General features: G+C 41.0%; 1 protein-coding gene and 1 pseudogene across 1 annotated transcript in view; one reads left to right on the forward strand and one right to left on the reverse strand.

The window, feature by feature from the left end:
* IQGAP1 (IQ motif containing GTPase activating protein 1) overlaps nt 1-26220 on the reverse strand; it is a 107078-nt gene that overhangs the window by 75253 nt on the left and 5605 nt on the right. The gene's annotated exons all lie outside the window — the stretch shown is intronic.
* Nucleotides 5328-5425, forward strand: LOC112443375 (uncharacterized; annotated as a pseudogene).

Below are 26220 nucleotides of genomic sequence, written 5' to 3' on the forward strand. Positions count from 1 at the left end.
GAATAATTTCAATAAGCTCAGACTCCTGCATCTTCCCATATGTAGAAAAGCACTAAATTTGTTAACTTGAGATGTCTGGGTGGTGGTGGTGTTGTTGATAGCAGTAATCTTACGATGTTCCGACTACCTGAGCATTTTGGGCTTTTTTTCCCAAAAAACTCTCATTTTTTCCTGGCTCCTCCCTTACCTCTTTGAAACAGTCCTTCCGAGCTATCTGAGAGGCTGTCTCTCGAGTTTAAGTCAGCCGAATAAAACATATTCTCAACTTTCAGACTGCACTTTTTTTTTCCAGTCAACAGTGGGAATATAAATTGGTGCGGCCACTATGGAGGCAATATGGACATTCCTCAAAAAATTAAGAACAGAACTGCCTTTCATACAGCAGTCCCACTGCTGGGTATACGGACGTCCCTGGGTATTAACAGGGTGGTTTCAGGACCCAAATCTTGGACTCGGATAAGACCCCAAATCCAAGGATGCTCAACTCCTGTATATAAAATGGTGTAGTATTTGCATACAACCTAAGCACACCCTCCCCATATACTTTAAATCATCTGTAGATTACTTCTAATACCTGATACATTGTAAATGCTATGTAAGTTATTGTAAATACAATGTAAATGCTATGTAAATAATTGCTGCCAAGCAGCAAATTCAAGTTTTGCTTTTTGAAACTTTTCAGAATTACTTTTTCCCTGGATATTTTCAATCCACAGTTGACTGAATCCATAGATGCTGAACCTGCGGATACAGAGGGATGACTATATGTCCAAAGGAAATGAAGACAGGACATCAAAAATATATTTGCACTCTCACAATCATCACAACACTATTCACAACAGCCAAGATATGGAAACAACCCAAGGACCCACGCATGAACGAATGGGTAAAGAGGTTATGATATATGCACTGTTGTTGTTGCGTTCAGTCGCCTGTATCTGACTCTTTGTGACCCCCATGGACTGCAGCACACCAGGCTTCCCTGTCCTTCACCATCTCCCAAAGTTTGCTCAAACTCATGTCCATTGAGTTGGTGACGCTATCCAACCATCTCGTCCTCAGTCGTCCCCTTCTCCTCCTGCCTTCAATCTTTCCCAGCATCAAGTATGCATATACATACAAAGAAATATTATTCAGCCATGAAAATGAAGGAAATCCTGCCACTTGTGACAACATGGACGGATCTTGAGGGCAGTATGCTAAGTAGAATAAACCAAAGGGGGGGAAAATACTGTATGGTATCAATCATATGTGGAATCTGATAAAATAAATAAATAAAGTCAAACTTTTAGTGCTTGCCAGGAGGTAGGGCCTGGAGAAAATAGGGAGAGATTGGTAAAAGGATGCAAAGGCACACCTGTAAGATGAATAGGGGGGAGCTAACATAAAACACAGTGACTATACTTGATAACACTGTATAGTATAACTGAAAGACAGCAGAACTGTAAATGTTCTCACCAAAAAAGAAAGAAAAAAGATAAACATGTGAGGTGATGGATATGTTAACTAGACAGAGGAAATCCTTTCACAATATATACATACATCACATCATCACAATGTGCTTGCTTTCAAAGTCCTACAATTTTATATGCTACTTGTACCTAAATAAAGCTGAAATCTAAATAAAATAAAATAAGTTTGGGACTTCCTTGGCAGTCCAGCAGTTAAGACTACACGCTTTCAATGCAAGGGGCACAGGGTGGATTCCTGCTGGGAAACTATGATCCCACACACCGTGCAGTGAGGCCAGAAAAACAAAAACTAACTGAATGAATAAACAAAATATATGCACAAAAGAAAAGTCATTGGCCAACACAATTCTCATGTTACCAACTCTCATGTTGAAAATTATCTTACTATTCATAGAATTTCACGGTTGGAAGGCTCATTAAAACCCTTCCAGTCTACCTAACTCCTCCACTCCCCTCTCACCTCCCACTCCCTCCCTCACTTTAACGCCTGAATACTCCCAAAACATCTTGGTCAAATCATGCTGTAAACTGACTCTGTGGTGGCTCAGTGGTAAAGAATCCACCTGCAAGTTAAGGGGCACAAGAGAGGGGGGTTCAATCCCCAGGTTGAGAAGATCTCCTGGATTAGAAAATCCTACTCCAGTATTCTTCCCTGGGGAATCCCATGGATAAAGAAGCTTTACGGGATACAGTCCATGGGGTCGCAAAGAGTTGGACGGGACTGAGTAAGCTGAAGTATATGAGCATCCAGGCTGACCCCTGATCACTGATGCTGACGTGAAATCACACATTTAAATTATTAACCCGTTTCATCTCAGGATTCTAGTAGCCAAAAAGCTTTTTATTAAGCCAGCATCAGCTCCCCATGAGTACCCTAAACTCCCTCATGGAGCAAGACAACATATGGAATTAAAATATAATGTGTCCAGAAATGGCTGGGGACTTTTAAAGATCTGGATTTATATCTTGTCTCTGTTTTTGTGTGTGTGTGTGTGTGTGTAATAAAGTTTTATTAAAGTATAAAGGAGATAGAGAAAGCTTCTGACATAGGCATCAGAAGGGGGCAGAAAGAGTACCCGCTTGCTAGTGTTAACAATGAAATTATATAATCCAAAGAATGTCTGGAGGTTGTAAAGACCTCATAAGACCTACTCCCATAATTTACATTTTAAGATAACACTGTCCTCAGGCAGGATACGGTGAAGATTGCTCAGTCGTGTCCGACTCTTTGCGACCCCATGGACTGTAGCCTACCAGGCTCCTCTGTCCATGGGATTTTCCAGGCAATAGTACTGGAGTGGATTGCCATTTCCTTCTCCAGATATCCTGTCTCTGTTACTTATCAAGAGTGTGAGTCACTTACCCAATTTCTTCATTTGTTAAAAGGGAATAACAATACTTTGCGGATAGGTCTATTGTTGAGGCTTAAATGAGATTACATATGAAATGCAGGGCTTAAGCACAGGGCTTGGCCAATATTTTTAAAACATATGTGCTTTTCCTCCTTTCCTCTCATATGATGAGTCACATGCTGACACTTCTGTCAGTAAGACGATTCCAGTTCCTTCACGTATGCCTCAAGAAAAGAGAACAGCACCTACCTCACAGGACAACCGTGAGGGTTAAAAGAGATTACCACACAAAGCATTAAGAACAGTGCCTGCATAAAGTCAGCACTCAGAGCATCAGCTGGTGCTACCAGGAGTCTGAGATGTGACTCCCTGCCCCTCGAGTCTTCCTCATTCATCTCTGAACACTTATGTTCCAGGTGTGGTCTGACTGGCCTGAAATGGAACTGGAACATCACTTCTTCATTCTGAACAGACCAAAACCACAGATAAAGCCTTGATTAAATTATTGTATAACACTTTTCTAATCAACAGAGTTTCTTAGTATGGTTTCCCCCAAATACACTGCTGCTAAACCTGATCTCTGCAGTTCCGTATATTAGATTCTTATTTGCACTCATCTCTAGTACATTTCTTTCAGCTTGATTCAGCCCATTGTCCTGAATGTCAACATATTTGCAGATCCTAATTCTGTGGCCCGAAATACTAACTTCTCTCCCAGCTTCACATTATCTATAAATACTAGTGGATTTTGAAGAATGGTGAGGAGTCAACCAAATGGCCAAAGCAGAGAAGGCCTCCAGGTAGAATACATACCATGTACAAAGGAAGGGAGGGCTGAGAAAACACAGTGGGTTACAGAACAGTTCAGCACTGACGTTGCTGGAAGGGAAAGTAGGAGGTAACGATGAGAAAAAAGAGCAGCTTGGATGGTGCAAGGCCTGTTTATCAGCTAAGAAACCTCTCCATCCGGCACAAGGGACACTGGAGGATTTTAACTCAGAAGTGACCTGATCAGATCTGTGTTTTAGAAAATCTCTTTGGCAACAATATAGGCTTTTAAAATTTTTCTTCAAGTACCAATGTTTTAAAAAATAAGTCACTTTAAAAAAAAAAAGTTCTGAGAATATTATACCAACAAGTGACACCGGCACACTCTTGTCTGTGATGAGGTGTCTCCCTAGGGCCACAGACAGGCCTCAGCGACAAAACTCTCCACAGTAAGGAAATGGAGAACAGAGGTGTTAGTCCTTCCTCCCACAAAAAGGGATATAAACTTTGAACATTTTCTCCTCAAGTTTAACCCTACAACAGCTTTAACAAATCTAACTCAAATGAAAATTACTAAAAAAAAAAAAAAGAAAAAATTAAGTGACATTACCTGAAACACAACCATTAAACAGGAAAAGTAACGTTTAAATGGTTCGTTTTCTACAAATAATGCTAAAAAAAAAAATCTCTAACACTATTTTTCAATTTTGGCAGACATTAAGCTAACTACTTCACATGTATTATCTCAGTTGATCCTTGCAAAACCTCTTACGGTAAATGGTATTATTATTCTTACTTTACTGATTTAAAAAACAAAAAACAAAAAAAACATGGGCTCCTCAAAGTAAAGTAACTTATCCAAGATTACTTGTCTAGTAAGTGGCTGAGCTCACAATTAAACCCAAGCTGGTATGATTCTAAAGCTCAAACTCAATTGCTGCAATATATTGCCTCCTTTGAAAATAATAATAGTTATCATCTACTTAATACTCAAGTTCTTAATGCTCAAGTTCTGATGCTTCTTAAAGCATCCTAAACCACAGGGCATGGCCCTCATTAACAACCCTTATTCCATCAAGTACCAAAAAGGACACCTATTAAACACTGAAGTTGACACCCCTACTGTGAAAAATACATGCTTATATAAAAGCCCATCTTTACTATAATGGCATAATAATTCTTATAAATAGTCTTGATATAATTTCATATTTACCCTATTTTGATAAAACTTTGATTTATATGTATTTTTAAAATGTCCTCTGACAGTCACGTACCCATTTAGGAAAAATTTCTAATGGATCACTTTGTGCAACCTTGCAGTGGCATAAAAAAGTGCTGGATACCTGGAGACCACCCTCTGAGAAGAAAGATGCTTACACTGCTGGCTACAATAGGAGATGATATTTGCACTAGGCTTTTTAAGATAAATTGTATGTAGAGAGGTGAAAACGGGAAAAACAGACACTGAAGATAAAGGAGACAGCACAAAAAAAGAGCAAAAAGGACTGAAAACAAATGGCATATTTAAGGAATGACAAATCCTTGTGGTAGAGGAGTACGTGGAGATGTAGCTGTAACATCAGGATTTTAATCTGCAGGCAATGGAAACCACAAAACTTTGTGAGCAGAAGAGCAGCTTGGTCAGATCTGACATTCAGCATGGTAACCAGGACAACAGCACAGAAGACAGAGTCAACAGAGAAATATTAGGCAACTACTTCAAGAATCCAGGGGAGGGCTCGCTTCGGCAGCACATATACTAAAATTGGAACGATACAGAGAAGATTAGCATGGCCCCTGCGCAAGAATCCAGGGGAGAGGTAGTAAGGTCTTCAGTTAGGGCAATGGCGGAAACAGAAAAATGATGAGTAATTTCAGAGAAAGAACTGACCCCATCTGAAGATCTGTTATATGGCTGGGAGTAGGGGTTAGAAGGACACTGAGAAAGATGAAGGTTTACAAGACAAATGGGGGGGAAAAAAAAAAGCTCCTGACCTTACATTAAAAATCAAGTGGATTAGAGATTTAAAAACATTTAAAAATTAATGTTAAAATTTTTTTAATTTTTAAAATTAACATTACAAATTAAAAACATTTAAAAATAAATAAATGAATGGTCATATAACCTTGAAATGAGAAAGGCCTTTCCAAACAAGACTGTGGATACAGAAATCATTTTTTAAAAGCGAGAAATAAACTGGCTAATCAGTTAAACTTCTACAAAGCAATTTAAAAAAATTAAAATTTGAAAGAAGCCGGAGGAGAAATCTGCAACCCATAACAAGGAGCTAATAATCTCCCATAATCTTTATTTTTATTTTTTGGCCACATGGCATGCGGGATCTTCGTTCCCTGATGAGGGACTGAACCTGAGTCCCACCCTCCACCGTGGAAGCATGGAGCCCTAACCACTGGACCGCCTAGGAAGTCCCCTCTCACATAATTTTTAGATGCACACACATGCACACACACACACACACACACATATATATGCTTTAAATAAATAAAATGACAAATATTTCCCTAGGAAAATGCTCTAGAAACACAAACAGGCAATTCAGAAAAGAATACAAATAACCAGCAATTATGGGGGAAAAAATCTTAATCTCACTACTGATCAAAGGAATTCAAATTAAAGTAACAATAAAACCATTTTCAGCTATCAGAATGGCAAAGATAAAAAAGAATAGTAACTTATTATTGCCTAGTATGTAGGGAAACTTCACATTCTCACACTGTCCCACTGGCAACGTGTACCATCTATAGCAAACTTGCAAAAACTTCTGTAAAAGGAACAAGGTTGTTTTATTTTTAAGAGATGATTTGGTGACTCGTGGAATGGATGGCTAAATAAAAGACCATGCCATTAAACAAGGCTGGGGACCCCTGGGGAAGCAGGCCAGAATGAAAAGCTCATGTCTGAAACATGTTCAACTGGAGCGGTCCATGAGACACCCAGGCAGAGACGTGATGGAAGTACAAGTCTGAAAAACTCAAGAGAAAGACCAGGTTGGAGACCCAGATTTGAAAAGTGGCACCTCGGGAGTGGATGAGCTCCCTAGAGAAAGACTGTTTTCAAGTTCCAGGACTGTGCCTTGGAAAACGCTGACACTTAAGAGGCGAATATTACAGAGAAAGAACAGTTACCATGGTAAAATGAGAACTATGAGAGAATCACATGATGGCAGTCAAGGAAGAAAACATTTTAGGAAACTGGGGAGGTCACCAACTTCAAATGCTGCACAGAGATGGGTGGCAAGAAGAAAAGGACCTGGCAAATAAGAAAGAAGGTCATCTGGGACCCCAACAGGGGGCGTCTCAGTGGAGTGGTGAGACAGGATCAGATACTATCTCCAGAAACGGCACTAGAGGTGGAGAACCAGAGACAGCAAGTGTAGAGTTCTTTCTCAAGAAATCTAAAAAGGGAAGAAGAAAAACCAGGGGAATAAAGAAAGGGTTAGGACTTCCCTGGTGGTCCAGTGTTTAAGAATCTACCTTCCAATGCAGGGGACACGGGTCCGATCCCTGGTCCAGGAAGATCTCACATACTGTGGAGCAACTAAGCCCTTGTGCCCCAACTACTGAAACCTGCTAGGGCCCCAGAGCCCGTGCTCCACCACAAGAGAAGCCACTGAGATGAGAAGTCTGCACGCTGCAACGAAGAGCAGCCCCCAAGAGCAGCAACGAAGACCCAGCACAGCCAGAAATAAAGAAAGAAGAGAGAAAAACAAAAAGTTGGGGTTGCAAAGAGTCAGACATGACTGAGTGACTGAACTGACCGACTGAGTCTGCAGTGGTGGCACAGCCAGGGAGGGCATGTATTTCCCTCTCTCTTTTTTTAAATAATTGAAGAAGAGGCATTTATTTGCACCTTGCAAGGAAAGAGGGACTAAAGACACAAGAAACAAAAAGTAAAGAAGATTCTGAAGAACACGGAGGGGGGTGGGGGGCAGTTATCTATGGAAAGGAACATACCCACTTCTTCCTTGAGAAAAGAGGGAAGGAAATAATGAGCAAGAACAATCTATCTAACTATACCTCTCTGAGCTTCAGCTTCCTGTCTGTAAAGCAGGATTAGGAATGGCACCTATTCTCATAAAACTGCTGTGAGGATTAACTGAGGTAACACATATAAGCGCTAAGGCTCTAACTTTTGGTAGCTATATGTTTGTGCATGTGTAGGGGACAGCCAAATCCCAGAAATAAACCTGCTTCTAGAGCCTGACACCCAGTAACGCGTGGGTTCCCTGATAACATCTGTCAAAGGGAGCATCTACGTGGCCCTACCCATCCCACCACTCAGCAAGACAAAGAAATGACTATTTGGAGGACTCTCATGTGGTAAGCCTTGAAACAAGCCCAGACCGAGAGCATACGGAGAGAAGAATCAAGGTGGGAATCTGAATTAGGGGTCTGTGAAGAGGAAACCAGTTGAACAAGTTCCACCCAGCACATGACTTGAGCGGTTTCCCAGCTCTGTGCAATACAGAAGCGGAACACACCAATGCCGGAACTGACTACTCCAAACCACTGAGATTCGGTTCCTCCAGGAGCGGCTCGGCGGGTACACACCCAGCTTGCAGAGCAAATGCCCCCCAAATGTCTGCATGACTCACTGAGGAAAAACCTCCGAGTAGGCCATCTTTCCTCATAAATAGGATAAGTACTGAGCCACTAACACATATGAGCACCGTCTCAGCTTTGGAAACAGCCTCATAATTTCAACACTGTGTGGCAAAAACCCAGTCCTGAGAAAAAGGAGTGTAGATTATTCAAAAAGGCATTCCTCACCATATGAAAAGGGAGGGGAATTAGGGCTGGGTTCCCAGAGAAAATGGCATTTATGTGTTAATGTGTGTGAGTGTGTGTCTGTGTGTCTTGATGGGGGGAATATGTCAAGCCAAAGGAAGAAACTGTACAGAAACTTTGAAGGATTTGAAACAGGGAAGGAAGTGATTAGGTCTGATTTACAAGATCACTCCAAACACAATGGATTAGGAAGAGGGGCTATTAATGGCTGCAGAACTACTGAAGAAAGGCAGGCAGTCACCTAGGCAAGACATGACAAAGGCTAGCTTTCCAAGCCATACACGCAAAATGAGAAATCTTGATAGTATCTGTTTTAAAAGAAACTTCTGAATATGATTTAAACCAATCTGAACAGCTATAGGAATAAGTGAGAAGTAGAAGGGACTTTTTTTTTCTTCATCTTAAGTAACTTAGTTTAACCTCTGTGTTCCTCGATACCTAATACAGACCCATCCCTGAACTAATCATTTCATTCTGCTGAACTGGACATGAGGTATGCCAGGTTCATGTGCCAAAATTAAATGTCTGAATTTCAAAACGGTCCCTCATCTTAACCAGGGTGGTAGACTATGGTGACGGTTGCACCATTTGGTAAATTTACTAAAAATCACTGAGTTATACACTGAAAATGAGAGAATTTTATGGTATTTAAACTATACTTCAGTGAAAAGTTCTGGACAAACAGGATTAACCCACCCCACTCCAGTACTCTTGCCTGGAAAATCCCATGGACGGAGAAGCCTGGTAGGCTGCAGTCCATGGGGTCGCTAAGAGTGGAATATGACTGAACGACTTCACTTTCACTTTTCACTTTCATGCATTGGAGGAGGAAATGGCAACCCACTCCAGTATTCTTGCCTGGAGAATCCCAGGGACAGAGGAGCCTGGTGGGCTGCCGTCTATGGGGTCACAGAGAGTCGGACACAACTGAAGCAACTTAGCAGCAGGACCAAATCTTCAGAAGCTCAGCCTGGTGAAACATTACCATGTTCAACCTATCCACCCATCCACCTTGACTTTACCATATATCATAAAGCATGAAAGACCTTCTAACCCTAAATGAAAAAAAAAAAAAAAACTTCAAAGTAAGCTAAAGCCTCAGCCTAGTCACTGCTGATTGCAATCAGCTCTTGAGAAAAAAAAAAAAAACAGGTGAGAGTCCTCTACTAGGTGGAAGACAGGCACATATTTCTTTGCAAAAAAACCAGTTCTCTGAGTCACTGCCAACTGCAGCAGCTGCTAGAGCCCAGGGGAACAAGGAGAGCCTGCAGACCAAGAATACACCAAAAAAGTTAATGATCAAATCTAATCGTTAGTGAGAATGTATCAAGAGGTGGGGTTAACTGTGATAATCATGAAAGACATAAACCCTGGTCTCTAAAGTGAAAAAAAAAAAAGTCACTCAGTCATGTCTGACTTTTTGTGACCCCCATGGACTGTAGTCCACCAGGCTGCTCTGTCCATGGGATTCTCCAGGCAAGAATACTAGAGTGGGTAACCATTTCCTTCTCCATAGGATCTTCCTGACACAAGGATCAAATCCAGGGTTCCTGCACTGCAGGCAGATTCTTCACCATCTGAGCCACTAGGGAAGCCCCTAAGGCTCACAGTAAATTAGATAAGACATAAATATAAAGCAGCATACTGTGAAAACTACAATAAAGACACTTGGGGGGCAGGAGCTAAAAAGACACAAGAGTGTGTGTGTGCTCAGTCACATCCAACTTTTTGTGACCCCATGGACTGCAGCCTGCCAGGCTCCTCTGTTGATGGGATTTTTCAGGCAAGAATACTGGAACAGGTTGTCATGCCCTACCCCCAGGGGATCTTTCCGACCCAGGGATCGAACCCGCATCTTCTGCATTGGCAGGTGGATTCTTTACCACTGAGTCACTTGGGACGTCCATAGAGACACAAGAGAGGGACATCTAACTCAGACCTGGAGGAAGGATGAGTGTCCAAGTAAGCTTCTTGGAGGAGGCACTGCCTAAATTTATTTTCTTAGATAGGCAATATATTTTTACACAGATCAAAATTTTAAAGCATAAAAAGATACCCAGTTAAAAGGAAGAAAATCTCATGAAGTGAAAAGACAAGAGTGTCAAATGCTGCAGAGATTAAATAAAATAAGTCATGAAAATTTTCCAGTGGGCACAGCAATCAGGTCATTGGTGACTCGAGAAAGAGAAATCACAGTGGGGGTAAAGGAGGGCACACGATCATATCCACCTAAGTTAAGACACACCAAAAAAGTGGACATAGGGAATAAAGACAAGCTTTCCTTGAAGGAGAAAATAAGAGACAATAATCCTAGACAGGGTCTCGGATTGAGGGAGTCTATCTAAAATGGGTGAGGATATTTATGTGCTAAAGAAAAAGAATCCGAAAAAAAAAAAAATCAAGTTATGAGCTCAAGTTAAGGAAAAAACACTGGATAAGAACCCTAGAAGACAAGAAGGGACAGGATCCAAACCACAGAGAGAAGATTGAATCTTAAGAAGAAAAACAGTTCTCCCATTGCTACAGGGAAGGAAGTCAAGATGGCATGATAAAGGAGATGCGGTAAATTTGTTAGGGCCAGAAAAAATGAGGGAGCTCTTAGAGAAAGTAGAGTTCATCAAGTTGTGACATGGGAAGCCAGGGATGGAGATGTGTACTAAGAATAAAGGTTGATAAAACTTCTGATCGGCACCGCCAATCTCTGACAATTCAAGTAGTACTTTCAAAAGGCACCTCCGTCCATGAACTCTCCCACCGTCTACCACTGGAAATAATCCCTTCTTCCTCCAAACTTCCTCTAGACTTTCTCAGTATCTCTTTATCTCTTAACATTATTTAAGAAGGTAAGGGTGGAATCCTTTTCTGATTTCTATTTGAAGCATGGTGCTCAGTAAATAACTGCTGAATGTCACAAACTGTTTTCTCTCTTGCTTGAGGACCACTCAATGATTAATACAGCCAAATAATGAAAGAAAGAAGAAAGAATGCTAAACTCTCATCATCATCAATAATGGAATTCTCTTAACCACCAGAGCCCCCCTATTCCACACAACTTTTCACCAATTCAATGGAATGATATTCTGAGCATCTACTCTGTGAAAAGCACTGTGACAGGAGATGCTGTTCGACACCAAGAAGTGGAAAAAGACTCACCCCTAAAGGAGCACAAGAGAGTGAGACAAACACACACACACAGTTATGCTGTCCATTCCCTCCCATACTATTTCAGACTATATTGCAAAACCCAAGCCATAAAAGAACCTCCTCCTTAGCTAAACTTTCACACATTAACTTTTTGCATCATTTCCAGGGCAATCTATATTGCCTTTTGACATCAGTTAGATCTTTCATCCTTTGATGTTGAGTAATTTATGAATAACTCTTCCCTTGTAGCTCAGTCAGTCAAGAATCCGCCTGCAATACAGGAGACCCAGGTTTAATTCCTAGGTCTGGAAGATTCCCTGGAGAAGGAAATGGCAGCTCATTTCAGTGTGCTTGCCTGAAAAATCCCATGGACAGAGGAGCCTGGTGGACTACAGTCCATGGGGTCGCAAAGAGTCAGACACAACTGAAGCGACTAAGCACGCAACATAACCATCCCAACATTTTTAGCCATGTCAGAAAAAAAAATACAATGAGCAATGGAATATCATCAAGTCATTCAAAATAAAAGTACCTTTTAATAATATGAAATGGAAATAAAAACAATTTTAAGTAACCTGAGAAAGCCCTTAGGTTAGAACGTAAATCTTCCACTAACCGTTATACAATCTGTACGTAAAAATCTGCAACATGCGTTTTCTCAAAGCAAGTTTTGAGAAACTTGTTACAAAGTTCTTCCTCATATTAAGCAGATTTTTATTGACAAGTTCTGTTCCTCTGGTACTGTACATGATAAATTGAAACCCTCTTTCATTTTTCAGGGATTTTTAAGTAATGGCAGGCAAAACATTAACGGGTGAATAAATTCCTACACTGGAGGAGGGGTTGATCTTCGCAATTCTATGATTCTGTGTTCCCTCTAAATTTTGTTTCCATATTAAGTGATCTCAGTCCTTCAGTTACTCCCCAAGCGTTATAATCTCCGTGCTGTGCTGTGCTCAGTCACTCAGTCATGTCCGACTCTTTGGGACACCATGGACTGTACCCCACCAGGCTCCTCTGTCCATGGGCTCCAGGCAAGAATACTGGAGTGGATTGCCATGCCCTCCTTCCTCCAGGGGATCTTCCCAACCTAGACCTTTCTTAATGCTGGACATGCTCACTCAACATGCTCTAGGCCCAGAGCGATAACCAAGTCTCAACTAGAGGACAGACACCCACTGACTGGGAGTGGTTCCCCAGGGAAGGATCCTGATGTATCAGCAGTGCCTGCTGTGGGTGTGAAGGAACCCCACCACATACCTATCAAGGTCCCTCTTAAAAGTATGGCCTCCAGAACATAAAACCAGCTTCAGGTAGCCTCTGATTCTTACAGAGGACGGTAGGACCACCTCTTCCTTTGCTGCATAGGTCACATTTCTACTAGTGAGTTAATAAACATCTCATGTATACCTGTGGCTGATTCATGTTGATGTATGGCAGAAACCAATACAATATTATAAAGCAATTATCCTCCAATTAAAAAAAGAAAGAAAGAAAGTCAGCAGCTGCATTGCTGCTACTGCTAAGTCACTTCAGTCGTGTCCAACTCTGTGCGACCCCATAGACGGCAGCCCACCAGGCTCCCCCGTCCCTGGGATTCTCCAGGCAAGAACACTGGAGTGGGTTGCCATTTCCTCCTCCAATGCATGAAAGTGAAAAGTGAAAGTGAAGTCGTTCAGTCATATTCCACTCTTAGCGACCCCATGGACTGCAGCCTACCAGGCTCCTCCGTCCATGGGATTTTCACCATTGCCTTAGCTCCTAAAATAAAAAAGAAATCTCAGGTTTGGTTCATTTTGTTTTTCTTCTCACTAATCCTCTCCCTACTAATGCTACTTCTCTATCCTGTGTTGCAGACACTCCATTTTTTAAACCCCAGTGCAGGACGTCACAGTTACGTTCAAGGTATCTTGAAAGCAAAATCTGTCATGTATTAACCATGTGCAGCATATTAACCACTCCAGCAACTGAAGTTTGATCAATATACCACTAATACATTCACAAGTCCAAACACAAATGTTTTACATGCAACATGCCCTAACAAGTTATCTTTGAATTAAAAATCTAGCAGCTCCTTTTTTTGAGCTACAATGTATATTAGATAGATTCACCATTTTTTAACCATTTTACAGAATGGAGTTCAGTGGTTTTAGTATATTCACAATGTTGTGCAACCACCATGACTATCTAATTCCAGAAAATTTCCACCACCCAGAAGGAACCCTACACCCATGAAGCAGTCACTCCCCATTGAGCAGCTCTTCTGGAATGATTTATTCAACTGGTTACAAATCTTAATCACATTACAGTCTAGTCCACACGTACCCAATCTGCGGAAGCATCACAAGACAAACTCTCAAATGCCTTACTGAAATCTAGACATTACTCTGCTTCTCTGATTCACTAATCTGGGGACCCTGTCCAAAAGGCAAAGATGTCATGGTGACAGGGCCTTTCTCAGGAAGTCCTGGTTGACTCCTAAGGAGCCCTTCATTTCTTACCATAAGCCATATATACATGCTTAGTTTCTCAGTCGTGTTTGACTCTTTGCAACCCCATAGACTGTAGCCTGCCAAGCACATCTGTTCATGGGATTTCCCAGGCAAGAATACTAGAGTGGATAGTCATTCCCTTCTCCGGGGGATCTTCCTGACCCAGGGAGCGAACCCGAGTCTCCTGCACTGCAGTCAGATTCTTTACTGTCTGAGCCACCAGGGAAGCCCTCTCTGACACATGACAGAACATACGCTATGGACCTTAGCCAGAGACTAGTTCACTAGACTAGAATTTGTGGTATCTTCTCCTTTTTAATAACTAGTACATTTGCAGTCCCCCATTTTCAAAAGCCACACTTCTGTTCTTCACAATGTCACCAGGTGACAGTTCAATAACTGTGCCTACCCAATTCGTACTTTAATGGCTTTAGTTTAAGCTCCATAAATTAAGAACATGAGAACTCAATGAAGGAAGTAAAGAAACTGCAGATAAAACATAAAACAGTTAAGAAGTGACCATCAACAGGTCTTGAATTCTTAATTTAAATAGTCCCTTGAATCCATTATTCTGAGAGAGAACACTGTTTCCCAAACAACTAGTCCTAAGAAAGACAATCTGTGAGGAAAGAATCTGATAGTAAACTAGCTTGGAGGAATATTGCCTACATGATCCTCGCCCTTGAAGATTCAGAATTTACAGCCCATGATAGTCTAACAGTCCACTAGTTACATAATCTGTTTAACTTGGTTTATTACAGTATTTCTGAAACATATCTGACCACTAAACCCTTTCCTCCTTAATGTCACATTAACAGAATACACGTCAAAATAGTGATACAGAGGTTAGCTACACAGTTTTCAAAAGTTCCTCAAAACTGTACTCTCCTATAACACAAAGAATAAATTGTGAGTTTGACAAGTTGATTCATACCTTCACAGTATACATGTCAAAGTTGTCCATCCAAAACCTGTTTGCTCAAGACCAATTTCATTACACTATTAACCTTTTTAACATAATACAACTTGCTTGAATACTCTCTGGAAACTTCTAGCTAATTTTTCCAAGAGGATACTTAAGCCATATGTTGCAAAATTCTCAAAAGTTGAAATGCTTTATTCTGAAAAAAAAAGAAAAGTTAAATCTCAATTCATAGACTAAAGAGTTTGGCAAATTCCAGAGCACATTTCATGAGAGAGCCATTCCTGGTACTCAACATCTAAGACTGGGGTCCCCAGTCCTGGGACCATGGACTGGTACTGGTCTGTAGCCTGTTAGGAGATGAGCAGCTGGCAAGCGCATGAAGCTTCATCTGTATTTACAGCCACTCCCCATTGCTTGTATCACCATCTAAGTTCCACCTCCTATCAGATTAGCATCAGCAGTAGATTCTCGTCAGAGTGCCAACGCTGCTGTGCTTGAATCAGCCCAAACCACCCCCTCTAACCCGCATCCGTGGGACCGATCCACGGGCCGGTGCCAAAAAGGCTGGGGACGGCTGATTTAAGACACTATCCAAATACCATCTAGAGAAAAAGAGTTTTACCTCACTCTTTACACCAAAATAAATTCTAAATGGATCAAAAGGTCAAATGTTAAAATTCTTTACATCCTAAAAATACTTGAAGAAAGCCTGGGGGAATATTTTTGTATAGAGAAGGACTAAAGAATCCCTTTAAAAATGATACAAAGCCATAAGGCTAAAAAATAAAAGCTTAGTAAAACCAAATATGTTTTAAAAATTCTTTATTTTAAACACCTTAAAATTGAAAGTTAAAAGACAGCATCCAAAGGGTTGACCTCCTCAATATAAAAAGAGCTCTTACATCAATAAGAGCAATAACACACTAGAAAAATGAGCAGGACTTCCCTGATGGTCCAATGGGTGAGAATCTGCCTGCCAATACAGGGGGCACAGGTTCAATCCCTGGCCCAGGAAGATTCCACAAGCCTCAGAGCAACGAAGTCGGTGCACCTTCCCTCTATGGCCCTCGAGCCACAACCACGGAAGCCCCAGGCGTCTAGAGCCTGTGCTCCGCAGCAAGAGAAGTCCCCGAAGTGAGAAGCCCACGCACAACTCGAGAGTAGCCCCTGCTCTCCACAACCAGAGAATACCTGTGTGCAGCAGGGAAGACACAGTGCAGCCAAAAATAAACAAATAAAATCAAGGGTTTAAAAAAGAAGAAGAAAGAAAAACGAGCAAAGAATTCTGCCAAAACAGTTCACAGAAAAGGAAACAGAAAGGCTTTTAAACACATGTAAAGATGCTCAGCTTCACTCAGAGTAAGGCAGTCTGAAAAAGAAACTGCAATTACAACACCACGTTCAACTATGAAATTCATAACTATGAAAACAAACAAAAAAAAAAGTACTCTAGGTTAGTGAAATCATAGGGAAAGCAGTCTTCTGATATATCACTGATGTACATATAGTCTGGTACAACCTCCAGAGAGAGCAGACTGACAGTATTTGTCTGTATAGTCAAAACTATGGTTTTTTCCACTAGTCATTTACAGATGTGTTCAGATCAGATCAGATCAGTCGCTCAGTTGTGTCCGACTCTTTGCGACCCCATGAATCGCAGCATGCCAGGCCTCCCTGTCCATCACCAACTCCTGGAGTTCACTCAGACTCACGTCCATCGAGTCAGTGATGCCATCCAGCCAACTCATCCTCTGTCGTCCCCTTCTCCTCTTGCCCCCAATCCCTCCCAGTGTGTTAGTTGGACCATAAAGAAGGCTGAGCGCCAAAGAATTAATGCTTTCAAACTGTGGTGTTGGAGAAAACTCTTGAGAGTCCCTTGGACTGCAAGGAGATCAAACCAGTCAAACCTAAAGGAAATCAACCCTGAATATTCATTGAAAGGACTGATGCTGAAGCTGAAGCTCCAATACTGTGGCCACCTAATTCCAAGAGCTGATTCACTGAAAAATACCCTGATGTTGGAAAAGACTGAAGGCAGGAGAAGAATAGGATGACAGAGGATAAGATGGTTGGATGGCATCACCGACTCAATGGACATGAGTTTGGGAAAACTCTGGGAGATGGTGAAAGACAGGGAAGCCTGGCATGCTGCAGTCCATGGGATCACAGAGTCGGACACGACTAAGCAACTGAACAACAACAAAATGTGGATATTCCCACTGACTTAGAAATTCTACTTTTAGTATAATATAACTAATGCAGTACTTCAACTAATGTGTTGGGGCTTCCCTGGTGGCTAAGTGGTAAAGAATCTACCTCCCAAGAAGGAGCCTCAAGTTCAATCCCTAGGTCAGGAAGATCCCCTGGACAAGGAAATGGCAACCCACTCCAGTATTCTTGCCTGGGAAATTCCATGGACAGAAGAGCCTGGCGGGCTACAGTCCAAGGGGTCACAAAAGAGACACGGCTTGGTGACTAAAAACAAAAAAAAAACAAACTAATTTGGTTTAGATCATAGATTTGGGCCTAGAGTCAAACTCCATCAGCATCTTGCAGGTGTGTTGTTTCCTATCTTAAGTAACTGTAAATGAAGGAGAGAGGAAATTAAATAGCATGGGATAGCATTGGGCTGGGGGAGGCAGGGTTATTTGCCTGTAAATGATCATTGTCTCGGAGAAGGCAATGGCACCCCACTCCAATACTCTTGCCTGGAAAATCCCATGGACGGAGGAGCCTGGTAGGCTGCAGTCCATGGGGTCGCTAAGAGTTGGATACAACTGAGCGACTTCACTTTCACTTTTCACTTGCATGCATTGGAGAAGGAAATGGCAATCCACTCCAGTGTTCTTGCCTGGAGAATCCCAGGGACGGAGGAGCCTGGTGGGCTGCCGTCTATGGGGTCGCACAGTCAGACACGACTGAAGCGACTTAGCAGCAGCAGCAGCAGATCATTGTCTTTAAAGATAAAGAATCACTTGCAAGAGATCAAAAGTGGATATGTGCATGCTCATCGTGTCCGACTCTGCGACACCATGCACTATAGCCCTCCAGGTTCCTCTGTCCATGGAATTCTCCAGGCATTAATACTGGAGTGGGCTGCCACTTCCTTCTCCAGGGGATCTTCCCAACCCAGGGATCAAACCCGCATGTCCTGCACTGCAGGCAGATTCTTTACTGTTGAGCCATCAGTAAAGCCCAGGAGACAGGAGACCAAAGGAAGGATTATCTTTGTAAATCAGTTAGGCAATGAGAGTAGATTGAATATGGGAAGTGGCAGTGAGGATGGGGTGAGCTGACAGAAATAGATGGTGTGTGGGTGTGTGTGCACTCATGCCTGCACATGTACGTATTAAAACAACACTAAAAAACTGCATCAATTAGACCTGAAAGGTGACAAGAAAAAAAAAATGTAATTTCTAGGTTTGCCTAACTGAATGTCTAGTAGAGCTGGCAAGTGAAGTTGAGAAAGAAGATAAACTGGAAGAGGGATGATTATAAATTCATCTTTGTAAATTCTTGGTTTGGATTTTTTTCTTTTTAATATCCATGGAGAGGTATGAGTCCACAATTCCTTACTCCAATATTTAAAATTCAAGGTTCCTTGAAAATCAAATGATTTGTTCTCATAAATCTGAAGCAACTTGTTTGGCAATAAAGTAATCTAAAACAAAACCAAAAAATAAAGAAATTCCACTTTTAGAAACTCATCCTATAACACTCATAAGTGCAAGATGGCAGCCATACAAAGTTGCTAACTACACCACTACTGATAAGAGTAAAAGCTGGGAGGGATATGCCCACTGACAGGTTAAATCCATACACTGAACAACCATGCAACTGTGAAGGGGGAAGAAAATGAAGCACTATAATGTATTCACGCAGAATATGTTAAGATGCAAAGAAGAAAGTATAGTGTTATCACTTCTACACAAGGAAACAAAAGAGATTTGCATATACAGAGAAGATCCGGGTGCCTGGGAAACAAGACTAGGCAGGCAGACTTTTTTTCTTCTTTACTGAATATCCTAGCAGAGCTTCTGAATTAAGTATCATGTCTCTATATTACCTGTTTTTTAAATGATTAATAATAAAAGTTTAATTTTAAAAAGTTAAAGACCAAATTTGCCAACACCATTCTGGGTATTCTTGAGTTTTTAAAGGAAAACCCCCAAAGTCAAGCCACTGTCTAGCACAAGCTCGTCAAATTAGCAGTGACTAAGAAGCACTGTCCAAAGAAACGACATAGTGATAAGTCTTCGGGGCAGGAAAACATTGTGCTGTGATAGCCATGTAAGTGATAAGTAACTTTTGTCTCCTTTTAGCTGTTTTAAACTTTATCTGAGATGTATGTTATTTGTAATAAAATGATCTGCTACACCATGAGATTTTTTTCAATTTTTTTTTTTTTTTGGCTGCTTCACTCGCTTACCAGATCTTAGCTGTCCCACCAGGGATTGGACCCTCACTCCTGGCAGTGAAAGCATGAAGTCCCAACCACTGGACCACCAGGGAATTCCCTTAAATTTTATTTTTATACTATTTTCCTATTTTTAATGATCATAGGGTTTTTTTCCTTTCAGGTTTTCTAAATGTGCCCCATTCCCTCTTTTTATACTTCAGTTCCTCTGCATCAATTTTAAACACTAATTATGCCATTTCAAGGAAATAATCTTAGTTTTTTATGTTGCTGATTAATGATCCCTAGCAAAAGGCTGATGCTTTCTACCTTACGGATAAACACCTATCACAACAATAGTATTTCCTTCTACTGCAAAAGCCTCACAATTTTTCTTAAAGCCAGAGTCCTCTGAGTCCCTAGACTTCTAGCCCGACAGAAGCCAAGCCCTGGGCTGGCAGCCACCTCTCTGACGCTCCTTCTGCTTCTCGTTAGGATTTCCAGTGAGTCAACAGGAAGGTATTCGGAGTAAGGAAGAAATAGAGGCCTGGAGACAGGCCTTTCCTCCACCCACAACACCAAAAAATAGAATTCTTGCCAAACTGTCCAAGGCAATTTCCAATGCCACTCCTGTCTGCATGAGGTCACTACTGAAAAAATAAGCAACTGGGAAGGAGGGAAAGCCTTTCTGAGCTGAACTGAGAAGACGTGCCAGGTTAGGAAGAAGAAAACTAACCAGGCCCCCTCTCTAGTCTCTCCAGAGTTGCTGTATGTAACCATGGGACCCCTACTGTATCCATTTCCAATCCCGGGAGGCCATCTTAGTGAGTAGGCGTTAGGTCAAAAAAGTTAAACAGATGCAAATTTATCACAGACCAGTTATGTCTCTTTGTTGTTGTTATTGTTGTTGTTTAGTCATTCAGTGGTGTCTGACTCTTTGCAACCCCATGGACGGCAGCCCACCAGGCTCCTCTGTCCATGGATTCTCCAGGCAAGAATACTAGAGTGGGTTGCCATTTCCTCCTCCAGGGCATTTTCCTCACTCATGGATCAAACCTGAGTCTCCTGAATTGGCAGGCAGATATTCTTCACCACTGAGCCTCCAGGAAAGTCCCAAGTTATGTTTCTAGACCCCTGTAAAAAATCACTTAACTTAATGTTTACTGCATTCCTTATAAGCATGCAGGCACACATTTCTCCTCAATCAACGGCCAGCAGTTACTCATGTATGCCTATCACTATCTTTAGCTTTGCAGTGAATAAGAAAAAGTATATTAGGCAGAGTCCGACAATTTGTTAGATGCATGAATACATGAGTCAAATACAGAGACCACCTATATGAAGCAGGTAAAAGAGACTCTGCAGTGAGAAGCAAGAAACAGCTCACATTCCCTCACCCACCTGACGCCAAGCCAGCTGTTTAGTGCCTGGGAACCAGCTGACGGAACTGTGGACTTAAACACTGCCCCCTCAGTAGAGGCTGACAGCGGCAGCGACAGTGCCACACAGAAGTGGGCTTGAGTTCCACAGACATTACGTGACCTTGAAGTATGTGATACCTACTTATTTTTTTCCCTCTTTAAAATAAAAACATGCCTATCTCACTGTAATGTTGTACGCAAGGAGATCAATCAATCCTAAAGGAAATCAACCCTGAACATTCATTGAAAGGACTGATGCTGAAGCTCCAATACTTTGGCCACCTGAGGCAAAGAGTCAACTCACTGGAAAAGACCCTGATGCTGGGGAAGATTGAAGGCAAAAGGAAAAGAGGGTGGCAGAAGATGAGATGGTTAGATGGCATCACTGACTCAATGGACATGAATTTGAGCAAACTCTGGGAGATAGTGAAAGACAGGGGAGCCTGGCATGCTGTAGTCCATGGGGTCGCAGAGAACTGGAGATGACTTAGCATCTGAACACACAACACACCATCATTCTGCTTAATTACTGGTAACTACTGTTGCTGGCATTAGATTTTGAAGCACAAATGGTATGGAAGTGAGAGACTAGACCAGGGAAGAGCAAAGGCTTTGGAGTCCTCGCCAAGCCTGGAATCTGGATCTATCACTTAAAGAGATGGTGAGTCAAGCTCTTTGCGCTTTGCTTTCTTTTCTGTTAAATGTAGATAAGAATAAGCACCTCACTTCAAGCACAGCTAATTAGACAACACATATGAAGTGCTTAGCATAGTACCCAGTACATGATTAAGTGCTCAATAAATGGTACTGATGATGATGAGGAGGAGGAGGCAGGTGGGGAGACACTGACCTCGGGACAAACAGGAATCTTGCATATCATGCTGTCCATGCAAACTGCAGGGTTGGTTTTTGGCTAGGGGGTGTGGGGGTTGTTTTGCTACCTCTTAGCTGGTGTAAGGGTATCTGAAGTATTAAAGTTTCTGTAATAAAACACTGAAAAAAATTAATTCTTCCTATTGCACAATTAAAAGAAAAAAATTTTAAACATTCAGATTTAAGCAAGTAGATTTCCCTTCAAATAAACCCTTTAACCAGATTTTTTCATTTATATGTTTAAGATTTTTTGATTCACACACAAAGTACGGGGATCAATGAGATTATGAGAAGGTCTTTCAGAAGAAAAATGAAATGGCAGGGTCCTTTTTCGATCAGGTAGGCAATAGGACCTCTGCATTCACGTGGCACTTCACTGAGCTTGCTCAGATACAGTCTCTAGGCAACCAAGTCCCAACTTAAACAAACAACCCCAGTCGCATGAATCACTTCCGGATGGTCTCACTTTGCCTACCAGCACTTACTTACACAAATACTTCCTGTGAAAGGGTTTACTTAGCAGCCCCAGATAGAAACAGCCATGCAACCATCAAATACCGCATGGTTTAAAAATGTTTGAAACAGGTCCTTCTACCATCAGGTATCCCCAAACTGCTAAACTGTGAAACAGAAGGAATCACACAGAAATTAGAGACAGAGTATCATGCAAAGCCAGAAAATCACATTCCTAGAACATGCCAACTTCGGCCTTCAAGTATATTTTTACTATTTCTTAAATTGGGAACATCAAGATATATGAACAATTGCTGCTTTGACATCTAAGGCCAGAAGAAATATGTCAGATGAGGTCAAACTAATGGCCCAAGACTTAGCCCAACCAGACTTTCCTAACCTTGACTGGTGGACAAACCGGTTAACACCAATTTCCTGTGGTCAGATCCACTCCAACACTTACTGAAAATAAGGGGAACTGGTAAAGTAACCAACTCTCTTGGCTACAAACTCCTTTTTTCCACCTGAAAAGGATCCTAAATCACACTATTTAGTGATATATACAGGATCCTTTTCAGGTGGAAAGAAGGATTTTGTAGCCAAATCAGAGACCTTTTGACCTATTAACAAGAGTAGAGAGGGAAAAGGAGTTAATAGGCCAAAATGAACACTGCAACAGGACAAAGCAACCACCGTTAACAGACTCAAAGAGGAAAAATCAAGATGGCAGAAAACCAAGTTAGTGAAACAGAAAATTTAAACAAACAAGATCAGCCACAAGACACTGAGATATCTAACCTACCAGCAGGCACCCCCAAGAAAGACTACTAAATCAGAACCAATTATTAAAGGTATAACAATTTCCAAGAGCAAAAATAAACAAAAAAGATATGAAGATATAAATCGAGAAGAGTTTCCACATTTACAGGCAAAATTACTAAGCTGGTATCAACTGTAATATGTAACATGAGGACACTTTGTAAGAAACAAGAACTTTACAAGTTTCAAATTGTGAAAAAGTATTTTTAAAATGTTACTTGTCTTAGAGCTAAAAATCAAGCTAGCTTCAAATGTTTCTAAATAACAAATACAAAAAATGAAGTTATAGATTTCTCTAAGAAAAATGAAATACAGTTCACCATAACAGAATAATAAGCCTAGAAAGAGAACTATATGTAATTCAATATCTGACATAGTAGATATCAATCCCTAATACATAGTAGAAAGATTATTTTTAAATAATATCAGAATGATTTAGAAACACGAAATTTAAAGACTCAGATGCTTAAAAAATTAAATCACTAAATCATAGAAAAGCTAACAGAAAACTTCAGATTTTAGCAAAGTCTTACAGAAATTAAACTAGATACAAGAAATTGCAAAAAGATTAACACTTAAACTACATAAAATTTAAAAATTCCATACAGTGAAAGAATAAAATGGAAAATCAAGAGAAAATATAGCAATACAACAGGCTGATACCCATAAGAAAGCTTCCAAAAATCAACAATATAACTCAAGAAAATAGACAAACGCCATTGATAATTTGCATAATAAAATAAACAGTAAACAAACATGGGGAAACATTTAATCTTTTCAGAAATCAAGGCAATATAACTTTGGAATAAATCTAAATAAACTACAGATATCATGTACCCAATGAAAATCATAATTAAGATGACAATTACAAATTCTAAGTTTCTTTACTGTCTGAGCCACCAAGGAAGCCCAAAATTTGTGATTACCACTATCTAAAAATTATATACTTGGACACTTTTTCCTTTTTCTTTCTTCTTTTTTCAATCAAGAGATTGAACCTGGGCCCTCCTCAGTAAAACTGCAGAGTCCTAACCACTGGACCACCAGGGAATTCCCAGTTTTTCCTTTTTCTTAATCCATTCCTTTTTCATTATAAAATTCATGATCACCGTAAAAAGCATTTTGCTGCTGCTGCTGCTGCTAAGTCGCTTCAGTAGTGTCCAACTCTGTGCGACCCCACAGACGGCAGCCCACCAGGCTCCCCCGTCCCTAGGATTCTCCAGGCAAGAACACTGGAGTGGGTTGCCATTTCCCTCTCCAATGCATGAAAGTGAAAAGTGAAAAGCGAAAGTGAAGTCGCTCAGTTGTATCTGACATTTAGTGACCCCATGGACTGCAGCCCACCAGGCTCCTCCGTCCATGGGATTTTCCAGGCAAGAGTACTGGAGTGGGTTGCCATTGCCTTCAAAAAGCATTTTAAGTACATGGAAAAGCATTATGTAAAAAGGAAAAGTCTTCTCACACCCTCCAATACCTAGAGGTATCCTCTTGTTCTTTCAGACAACAGCTTAAGATGAAGCGAAAAAACTAGAGCTCCCACCCTGGAGAATCTTGAAAGTACCCAGAAAATTCCCCAGAAAAGTTTATGAATGCCTCTTCGTCTTCATATTAAATCTGCTTTCCCCAAGGACCAGGATAAAGAATACGTTTATTGAGTGCCCACTGTACTTCAGACACAGTGCCAGGCACTTAACACTCACCTCAGCTTCCTAAAGTGCACATCATTCTGCAAAGTACAAACCTGGGCTCTTGCCCCTAAAGTTAAGAAGCTTGCAAGACCAGAATCAGACTCACACCTGCCAAAACTGAAAGTCCTCATTCTTTACATTTCGAGTATTTCAACAGTCAAGATTTTCAAAGATGTTTTATTCAGGCTTTTAAAATTTGTTCTACTTAATTATAAGTATTATGAGACTACGGTCATATGACTTTTCTTAGTAATCACAGCAGCTAATAACTAGTAGACTGCCTAATTTATACCAGATTACTGTCTACATTTCTCACATTGTAAATTTACTAAATGGCTCAGCTACACTGTAGGCGAGGTTTATGTGGCCACGCTGGGAACGTATCTGCCGATTTGTAACATTGTAATAATAAGAAAAAGCACTCATAGTTTGAATCAGTTTTATCACTTTTAAATAGCAACCCACTTCTTACCATGGAGTCTTTCCAAGGCAGTTGCACTAGGTAAATTTCAGAAAAAATGAGACTTTCATCTATGTCACCATTTTAAGAATAAATCCCGCCCCATACTTCTCCTTGATAATCATAAACACATGAATGCATCCAGCTTGTACTTCGAAAGTACCACTACAAAGCTACATTTATTGTGGCCCTTTAGTCACACTGGGCCTCATCAAACAATTAAATTTGTTTTCTCATCTGTGAAAGGAGAGCTTGGGTCAATCTAAAAATGACCCTCCCCAATCTCTAAGTGATATGCCTCCCTAAGGGAATCCTCCAAGCTGGTGGGCAAGCTTCTAGTTAAACGTCTTTAATTTCTCATTTCATGATGGCAGTGTACCAGCCTAGATACATCCAGATGTAACTGGAATTCTGATCCCACTTACAGGAAAGGAGATCTGGAAAATATTCGATGCCAGAAACAAAGGCATACATACGTACAAAAGAGAATTTGTTCTCAAGGACCAGTTTCTTTGCAAGATACTTTTTCAACCCCCCTAAATTACAGAAGGTAAAGTGCTTCTATTTAGTGTTACACTCCTGTTAACATCACATGGTTTTTCACAGTCTCCGACCAGCCACAGCCTTCACTTTCCCCGATTTGGGGGAACGGGGAGGTGGGGGAAGGGAGGAGTTGCTCTGCTCCCTGATTTGAGCAAGAGGAAGGAGACCCATGACAGGCTCAGAAGGGCGAATGGGCAAGCCTCTGAAAGAAGGAATCCTAAACTGTCAAACTTGTGGAAATGCTGGAATTAACCTTCTTCCTGTGACCTTAAACCTAACTGGATCTCCTCCCATTTTGAGTCCTACTCACTCCTTTCTCCTGCCCTGCAGACTGTTACATTCCCTTCTCAGTTCTTTTCACTTGAACCTTCTGATCTTTCTACTACTGAACACTTACCATATCTCATATATTTAAACCTCACCTCCTTCAACTGAGTGAAAAATGCTCTTCATCTCTACTGTACAGCTGCTGCTTAGCCAAAACAAATGTAAAGCCCAATCAGAATAGGCAATAGGATAAAAATGAGCCCACATTTAAGCATAAATACAGAATGTATGAAGTCTCACTTAATAAAAAGCCCTTGGTCTACTCTGTAGCCCTCAGC

This window comes from Bos taurus, chromosome 21 (genome assembly GCF_002263795.3).
Source record: "Bos taurus isolate L1 Dominette 01449 registration number 42190680 breed Hereford chromosome 21, ARS-UCD2.0, whole genome shotgun sequence".
Taxonomy (NCBI): Eukaryota; Metazoa; Chordata; class Mammalia; order Artiodactyla; family Bovidae; genus Bos; species Bos taurus.